This window comes from Agrilus planipennis, unplaced genomic scaffold (genome assembly GCF_000699045.2).
Source record: "Agrilus planipennis isolate EAB-ADULT unplaced genomic scaffold, Apla_2.0 scaffold270, whole genome shotgun sequence".
NCBI classification, from domain to species: domain Eukaryota; kingdom Metazoa; phylum Arthropoda; class Insecta; order Coleoptera; family Buprestidae; genus Agrilus; species Agrilus planipennis.
In genome coordinates, this window is record NW_020439001.1 from 219,851 (window position 1) to 229,796 (window position 9,946).

The following is a 9,946-nucleotide window of genomic DNA, read 5'->3' on the forward strand; positions in this document are numbered from 1 at the left end:
AAAAGGTTAGAAATGAAGAGGTATTGGAAAGAATAGGAGAACAGAGGACTCTATGGAAGTCAATAAAAAATAGGCGAGATAGGTTGGTAGGACACCTTCTTAGGCACGAAGGTCTAGTCAGAGACATATTAGAGGCAGAAACAGGAATTAGGAGGGGTAGAGGTAGACCTAGATCAGATTACTGTTCGCAAATAGTTAAGGATGTGGGCTGTTCTAGTTTTAGGGAAATGCGAAGTTTAGCTCAGGATAGGAAAGAGTGGAGGTACGTGTCCAACTAGTCTTAGGACTGACGACCCTATGATGATGATGTTGTGACGAAATTGGTGCGGCTATCTCTTCTGATGATACGACTCTTTCGGATTTAGTTGCCTAATTAAAAATAAAACTACGTCTTTGGACAGGTTCAACTAAGTAGTACGTAATAATAATTTCTATAATTTTTTGTAATATTTAAATAAAGTTTTGTAATACGTCTCTTTCAGGATTTAGTGGATTTTACGCTTAACTTTTAATTGTTGTATTAAAAAGTTTTTGATAACATCCAGTTCGAATATATATAAGCAAGACAAATGATATTAATAAGTAACTAATAAATAATACCGTACACTATTTACGTTAGCATCAACTCTTATTTAGTTTATATTGCTTTCTTTTACAAAATAAATCCACTTTAATAAATTGCTTAAATTCAATTACAACTTATCTTTATGCGCAATCCATTCGTTTAGTGATAGACGGCCTTAATGTGACCCACGATTGGCTGCAAATTAATACCAATTGCAAATATTTCTATTTAGTTTATCCCTTCTAAGTCGTTTTTAAGTAAATATATCCGTCTCGCCTGTTATCGTTACCTATCTATTAAGCTCTGCGTAATATGTATTTGAAATATTATACAATAAACTGTTAAAAAAAAAAACTAGAGTTTCACTCAATATTTTTACTCAAGACGTCGTCCCTGTAGGCACTTTTACTGTAATCATTTGGATAATATGTTAAATTTCAGTTATTTTTACTTTTTTAAACAAATAATCGATTAAATTGTTTAGGATAAACGAACGAACAAATTAATATAATCAATAGAATCATCAAAATTGTTATAACACAACCGATGCATATAGCACTTCACAGAGTCAATCAGGAAGTCCTCTATCACCATAATCTACCTCAGCCCATTAGGCATAGCAGTTAACATACCCAGGCATAGATCCCGGGGGGAGATCTATAAGTAAAATTGCCTCCCCCTCCGACTCACTTTTTATACAATTTTATCTGCTCGATTCTCATTAATAAAATGGGTATAAATAGTCAGGATAATCCACACACCGCTTTATGTCATTTTAAAATTGGAAATAACAAATCCTTATTCGGCTTTTACATTTGGCAGGAAGGAAAGGTTTTTACAAATGTTTATGCCTGGTCGAAAAATTCAAAGGGATCAAAGAGACAAAGCAATACTTGTAAGTATTTAAGTTAGCTAAATTTTGCCTTGAAATTATAAGGATTACAGACGATTGTCATTATCCAATATAATCATTTTGGTACATTTAATTTACCTAAAATTAAATTTTTATTTATGGTAGTTACTAACTAAACGACGTACTGAAATTACATGAATAATAATGTAAAATTTTATTAGTTTTTTTAATTATGAATAATGAAAAACTGCCCCCTCCCTCTTAAATAACATCTTATACTCTCGCCTCAACTTACTAGGCCAACTAAGGCATCCTTATCTATAATCTTCATCCCTTCATCATGAATATGACGACTAATAAGATTAATTAATAATTTCGATTAATCGACAACCTCCTGGATATCCTAATTAGGACATTAGATAGTTTTATTCTTTTATTAAACGTTCTAATCGTTAGCTAACTCTATATTGTAATAACTGATCATCCACTATCTCATTCTCAAAAAAAATTCCTTTACAAACCTATGATGCAATTACAGATACGTGATTGTTGTAAAATCAGATTTAGATATTAATTTGTGAATTCTCTAGCCCAGCCCTTTACGTAATAAATATAATATGTATATGTACAAAACACAAATAACTTCTCATTTCTGTGAATGGAAGTACCAACAAATATTAGATGAAAACAAAGCGATTCGGATGCTTTGTTAATAAAAACAAGCGTCGAAAATTCCTGCATCGTTATCATCATTTGTAGGACGTGATTTGTACCTAAATCACAAAATGTAGCCGTCACAATCTAAGCGACGCTGTTATTGGATTTGGGGTTGCGAACTCACCGTCGCTACCCCTCTCGATGCGGCAATCTTTTATATAAGCCGCGCCCCATCCGTTGCCAGGATACCAGCCCAGTCAAATGGCGACGGCTTCCCTTTAGTCAGATTGAGAGGGTAAATTTTCCCCCTGTGGTCTCCCTATTCTAGTTCGTTCCTTAAACGTTTGCCAGAACGTTGCAACAGTTATCCCAATAACGATCTGACAAAAAAACTAGGGAATGAACAAATGAATTTATTACCACATGCATAGGGAAAAATTGGATTAATTATTTATGGCTGTTTATTTCATCCCACGATAATTATCCAATGTGAAGGTTTCTATTGCGATCTATGATTTTGTCCACATTTTAATTCTTTTAAATTGAATTGCTAGGTATATAACCATCATCATCATCAACATAAGGTCGTCAGTCCTGGTTGGACACGTACCTCCACTCTTTCCTATCCTGAGCTAAACTTGGCAACTAGAACAACCCACATCCTTAACTATTTGCAAACAGTAATCTAATCTAGGTCTACCTCTACCCCTCTTAACTCCTGTTTCCACCTCTAATACGTCTCTGACTAGACCTTCATGCCTGAGAAGGTGTCCTACCAACCTATCTCGTCTATTTTTTATTGAGTTCTATAGAGTCCTCTGTTCTCCTATTCTTTCCATTCCTCTTCATTTCTAACTTTTTCTACCCACGTTATCCTCATCATCCAGCAGGTATATAACAGAAACAGAATAATGTCGTTGCGTTAGAGCAGAGATTATTGGGCTTCTGAAATCATTTAGGGTGTACGCTCCATATCTAAATCGCATACCGTGAGAGTTCTTAAACATTTGCTTCTGAGTGTTCCGCTTAGCACGAGTAGCGAACTTCTTCGGAGGTCCTTCCATCTCCATCTCCACATCCATCATCGGGGAGATGGAAGAAGTTTGCCACTTGTTCTAGCGAAACATAAGGAAACAAATCCAACCGATAACGACTTTGCTTTATATACCTTACGATCTTGCCGATCGCTGTCTTATAGCCCCCCAACTCCCAAGACTTCATCAATACATTCTGTCTCCATTTTCTTGGGGGTCTGCTATGTTTTTTCCTTCCCGGTGGAATCCATTGGAAAATTTTTATCGATCAACTGACTTCACTAATTCTTTGTGAATGGTCGTACCAAGATAGTTGTTTCCTTTCTAATGTGTCTAGGATGCTTGCTTCAACTTTCTCTAATTCTGTCATTTCTTACGTTGTACAGGCTTGATCTTCTTCAGCTTCTTCGCCAATAGTTTCTGTTTGTTACTTTTAGTCAGTTCCCATGTCTCAGAACCATATGTGGTGATGTTCCTGACGATGCTTCTTTAAATTGTTCGTCTCATTTGTAATTTTCTTATTCCAGTATTGCTCGTCAATCCTTGTCCAATTTTTTTTCTGTTTGAAGTTGGTAGATACAGTTAGGTGAGGTGTCATATTGTACAAATTATAAGAATGTCAGAATCATAGTTCTTGAGTTAAAGTGGCAGTGTATTGAGGGCGAAGTTGCGACGGGTAACCCCCAGTGTATACGGGGACTTGTAGTGACAAGCTTGTTCAGGACGAGGTAGATTCCCCAATATTTAATTTAAGCATGGCCGCGCTTTCGGTTGTTAAACCGATGTTGACTCCATCTCATTCTCGACAATAATAAGATTTATTCTTCACGCTCAATACTCTCTGCGAAATCGCTTGTAGGTTGGAGGCGTCAGTTTGGCCCTTTTAACATCCAGGAAGGCAGTGAACGGATACAAAGCACGCAATGAGAACAATATTTGTCAACTAAAAAACGATACTTTCTCTGAATGCTTATCCACTTTGAACTTTTCGTGTTATGCCCTGAAATTCTTCCCTTCTTATTTAACTGCCGATTAAATATCCAACGAATTTTGTTGTACTTAGTAATGATTTTTTTTTTAATAATCATAAAAACGGAAAGACAGACACGTAAGTGATCCTATAAGGGTTTCCATTTTTTATTCGGAAGTACGGAACTCTACCCCCAGAACCAACTTAACATTGTAAATGTTCTCCCATACTATTGTACATTCAAACAGCAAATGTAAATTTGTATGCACAATACTGTTTTCTCGAAAGATTTACCACGCTATGTTCAGACCATAGACTTGTTATTAATTTTCCTGTAATCTATAGGTAAAGAACTATTTTCCGTATTTTTTTCAAAATTGTAGGTTCAGTATTTTCAGAGATAAAGGGAAAAGTATGGTCAATTTTTAGCTATTTTCCTAAATAACTTTAAAACTATTTATTTTGGTCCTATTGGTCAGAAAAGCCAGCTGGGCTTTGATACTTTGTAACTATAATGAAAAACTGCCCCCTCCCTCTTAAATAACATCTTATACTCTCGCCTCAACTTACTAGGCCAACTAAGGCATCCTTATCTATAATCTTCATCCCTTCATCATGAATATGACGACTAAAAAGATTAATTAATAATTTCGATTAATCGACAACCTCCTGGATATCCTAATTAGGACATTAGATAGTTTTATTCTTTTATTAAACGTTCTAATCGTTAGCTAACTCTATATTGTAATAACTGATCATCCACTATCTCATTCTCAAAAAAAATTCCTTTACAAACCTATGATGCAATTACAGATACGTGATTGTTGTAAAATCAGATTTAGATATTANAAACAGATGTCACTTTGCGACGCTACAGCGTCGCTTATGCAAAATCAGGTTTAAAAAAAGAACAATATGCGAGTAATAATCCTGTCGGTGTTTCAAAGTAACATTTTTGGCGAAAAAAGTCCTTGAAAATTCGGTTTTCTTATCCGTTTTTGAAAACAGACGTCACTTAAACTACAGCAGGAAAATGAACAAATTTCAATGCGCCTATATAAGGATCCTGTAGAGAAGTGCTTCAAGGTAATATTTTCGGGAATGCTAAAAAACACCGTAAACACTTAATTTTTTAATCAGCATTTAAAAAACAGGCGTCATGACACAGCACATCGCCTATAACGAATCAGAATTAAAATCCACTTTTAAACCATACGAAATAAACTTCAATGAGTCTAATGATCCTTTGGAGACGTCAAAAAACTCTGTGAGCACTTAATTTCTTATCAGTATCTGTCTGAAAAGCAGATATCACTTAGTCACGCTGCGACTATTTTGCGTTAAATCAAAAGTCGCTTAAAACGTAATGAAAATGTATCCAATGGTTGAACGGCGGTGTCTCAAAATAATACTTTTAGACAGGCCAAAAGACTGTCTGAACATTTAATTTTTTGGGTCATGCGGCCAAAGTTTGTCCCAAACATTTTTATTATATGCATTACAACAAGATTCATATATGTATCTTTCGTATTTTTCTTGCTTTCTGATACAACTACAGAAACATTAAATTAAATGCTTCAAATGTATCAGTTTTCAACAGTAAATATTTTTGTGGATTTCGAGAAAGCAATTCATACTGCAAGTGTAATTTGTTTTGATTAAATCATCATGTAGGCTAACACTGAAACATTATTCTATCGAAAAATTCAATCTCGAGGTCTTTCTACTGAATACAGAACAGAATCAGAGGTAGAAGTGTTTTTTTGGACTTCTGTATGTTAAACCCAACGAAGTCGTTCATATTTTTACTGACTAATAATGGAATTTCTTCTGGAAGATCGACTAGTGAGTAATTTCAGTGCTTCTATACTAAAAAATTGTACACATATCTCCAAAAAAAAGGGCACATATTACAATTACCACCCCATTAAGTGCCGGTATATATTGGACGAAAGTTACATCATCATCATAAGATCGTCAGTCCTAAGACTGGTTGGACACGTACCTTCACTCTTTCCTATCTTGAGCTAATCTTCGCATTCCCCTAAAACTAGAACAACCTACATTCTTAACTATTTGCGAACAGTAATCTAATCTAGGTCTACTTCTACCCCTTCTAACTCCCGTTTCTGCCTCTAATATGTCTCTGACTAGATCTTTATGCCTGAGAAGGTGTCCTACCAACCTCTCTAGCCTATTTCTTATTGACTTCCATAGAATTTTTTGTTCACCTATTCATTTCTAACCTTCTCTATCCACGGTATCCTCATCATTCGCCTGTAACACCACATTTCGAACGCTTCTAACCTTTTCTTTTCCGTCGCGCCCACTGTCNGTATCATATTCCGATGGAAGATCTCCTCTTCCAATAAACCTTGTTTTTCTTGGTCAGGCCGGAAACTTATCAATCCTATACGATATATTGCCACACAGCGGCGTTTAATTTAGCGTTGCAAAGTTAAAAAGGACGAGATGAAGCGTGCAACGTATCCTGGAGCGAGAGACCGATATATCCTGACAGACTGCCGACCGACCGATGGCAGAAATGGTTCGGGACGTACGGGGAGCTTTGTATTCACAACCCGCTGGGTGCCTAAACTGCCGCTGAGCTTTGGGGTTATTAGTTTTTGATCCTCGTGCCGCTTCGCTGAATCCTCAATGCGATAAGTTTACCGTGTGATGATCGTCATCGTGATGATATTTAGCCGTCATCGTGCTCGTTACACCTATCACGTTTATCTACAGTAGTAAGCAAAATTATTGTGTCAGATTTAACGCATCTCTTTGAACGATATGTCCGTGTAAGGGAAAATTAACGTTTTAGTGGAATGTATTTTCAAAAACTCCTCCATAGGAGGGTAAATGATCAGAACTTGAAAGCCAAGAAGGTCTCAGCCTACCTTCAAACGTAGAAAGACATTAGAAGCACTGCTGTGATCTAAGCTCCCAGAGGGGAAACTGGGCAAAAAACGCGTCACCATCTCATGGTGATACGGATATGAGTACAGAAATCCTTGTTTGAAAAATACAAAATAATTGAGGAAGACAGTTACCGAACAGAGGGCACCTGTCTCTAGAAAAGTCCCAATTATCAAGATTTCATTCTACTTTATTCATTTCTTTGTAGGAAATTTTCTTGTAACTCTTATTGGTAATAATAACCTTCTCTATCCACGGTATCCTCATCATTCGCCTGTAACACCACATTTCGAACGCTTCTAACCTTTTCTTTTCCGCCGCGCCTACTGTTCATGTTTCGCACACGTACAACGCCGCGCTCCAAACATACACCTTTAACAACCTTACTGAGTACTGTACCATTTTAAAAAGGACCTAATGAGTCAGTCAAAGAGTAANCCCAATTATCAAGATTTCATTCTACTTTATTCATTTCTTTGTAGGAAATTTTCTTGTAACTCTTATTGGTAATAACTGTCATATCACTGCTTTTGGAAGATTTTTTAAATTTCTGTGATATAAGTAGCAATTTCTAGATTTCTCGGTAAAATTTCCGAATTCCTGTTATAACAACAATAGCGGATTTTATCATGAGTAACAAAAAATCTTCTTTAAAGAGTTCATCATCATAAGGTCATCAGTCCTAAGACTGACAGTTAGACACGTACCTCCACTCTTTTCTAACTTTCCCTAAAACTAAAACAACCTATATCCTTAACTATTTACCAACAGTAATATAATCTAGATCTACCTCTACCCCTCCTAAGTCCTGTTTCTGCCTCTAATATGTCTCTAACTAGACCTTCATGCCTGAGAAGGTGTCCTACCAACCTATCTCGCCTATTTCTTATTGACTTACATAGAATCCTCTGTTCTCCTATTATTTCTAATATCTCTTCATTTCTAACCTTCTCTATCCACGGTATCATCACTCCCCTATGACACCACATTTCGAGCGCTTCTAACCATTTCTTTTAGGCCGTGTCCACTGTCCATGTTTCGCACCCGTTCAGCCCTGCGCTCCAAAAAGTGACTTCTTTTTATTAAAGAGTTCAAATTGTCCTTAAATTCGTTTAAATATATTTTAAAATTCTTCCAAATAAATAAATATTTCAAGACGTATTTTACAATTTTACGAAAATATGCACAACTCAAAAAGCCACTGACAGAGTAAAATTTATAATCAGCAACTAAATATTGCCTAGGACTGTAGGTACATAAAGGTAGCAGTAGGCAGGGTAGGTCCTTATCCTTATTCTGCATGGTATTACGTACCACACAACGCATACACGTCAAGTAGTGGTTCATACACGCCTCAAAGGACACGTCCTGTCATTGTAGCATATTGTTCCCGATTGTATATTTGCTTATGCGGATTTGGTCCTGTTCCATGCAATCGATTTCGTGGTACAGTGGTGACATTTCTGCTATAAAGAAAAGGATAAACCGACGATTGTTGCTTATGAAAATTTAACTCCGTTTACCTGCCGATTGGCTTGTTTGGAAGAACGTTTACGTAAAATAACGTAAATATTTTCCAACGTACTATAATACGTACTAGGGTCCGAATAGCTACCTGTTTTTCAAAAGAATGAATGCGAACTACGGTCGATTTACTTTTGGCACATACTTACAAAGAACTGATTTTTACCTAATACCTACGTCTTTTCGTTCTTGACTGAATTTTCGTATAATAAACAGTCGTATGCTATGGTTATTTACTGTAATGAGATGACCTGTGACGTGCTGATGAGAATCAATGAGTTTAAAATCGCGATTCAAATCTGACAATTTCGTTAAATTGCTGAACAAAAGCTTGACTGATATTACTGTTTCGCACAATAATACAGATACCCGTATAAGTTGATAATAAACCCCATTAAAAACTGAGAAGAAGTAGTATTATGAAGAACTCCTTTTCCAACGTCCAAAACACTTCATCAAAGTCCATTATTGGAGTCAGGTATTGAAAAAAAAAAAAATGAGAACAGAGAGAAAGCGCTATGAAATTAAGTAAGAAAGAGGAGAGATATCTGAAGTTTGAAGTCAGAGATACATAGCTACGTTAGAAGCTGAAACAGGAGTCAGGATCATCATCATCATCACAGGGCCTTTAATCTTAAGACTACGCATCTACAGTCTTTCCTATCCTTAGCTAATATTCGCATTACATGTTTGTGGAAGAGGTAATAATAATGGATGATCTCCTCTTCCAATATCCAAAACACCTCATCAAAGTCCATTATTGGAATGATGTGTTAAAAAAAATTGAGAATGAAGCCAGAGATACATATGTTAGAAGCAGAAACAGGAGTCAGAATCATCATTATCATTCCTATTCTGAGCTAATCTTCGCATTATATATTCTTCGAAGAGCTAATAATAAAACCCTTTAAAAGCTGACTATGAGAGGTAGTATCATATTCCGATGGAAGATCTCCTCTTCCAATATCCAAAACACTTAATCACAGTTAACTTTTGGAATGAGATGTTGAATAAAGTTGAAGAATTTACTTGTTAGTCAGAATCATCATCATCATCATCATTCCTATCCTGAGCTAACCCTTTAAAAACTGACCATGAGAGGTAGTATCATATTCCGATGGAAGATCTCCTCTTTAAACATCCAAACCACTGCAACATTTGAAATAAGGTGTTGAAAACAAAACGGAACGGAAAGCACTATGGGATTCAATTAGGAAAAGGGTAGATTAGTGTTTGTGATGTTCAAGTTTTGAGGAAACGCGAAGATTATCTCAGAGTAGGATTGGAGACGTTGTGATGATGCTCTACTCAAATTATAAATATACGTATAAAAGGCAAAATCCCTATCTTAATTTTTTGTTTTAATGTATACTTTTTCTATTTGTATGTGGATAATTTCTGGCATCGACTAAATAGCTTAAATC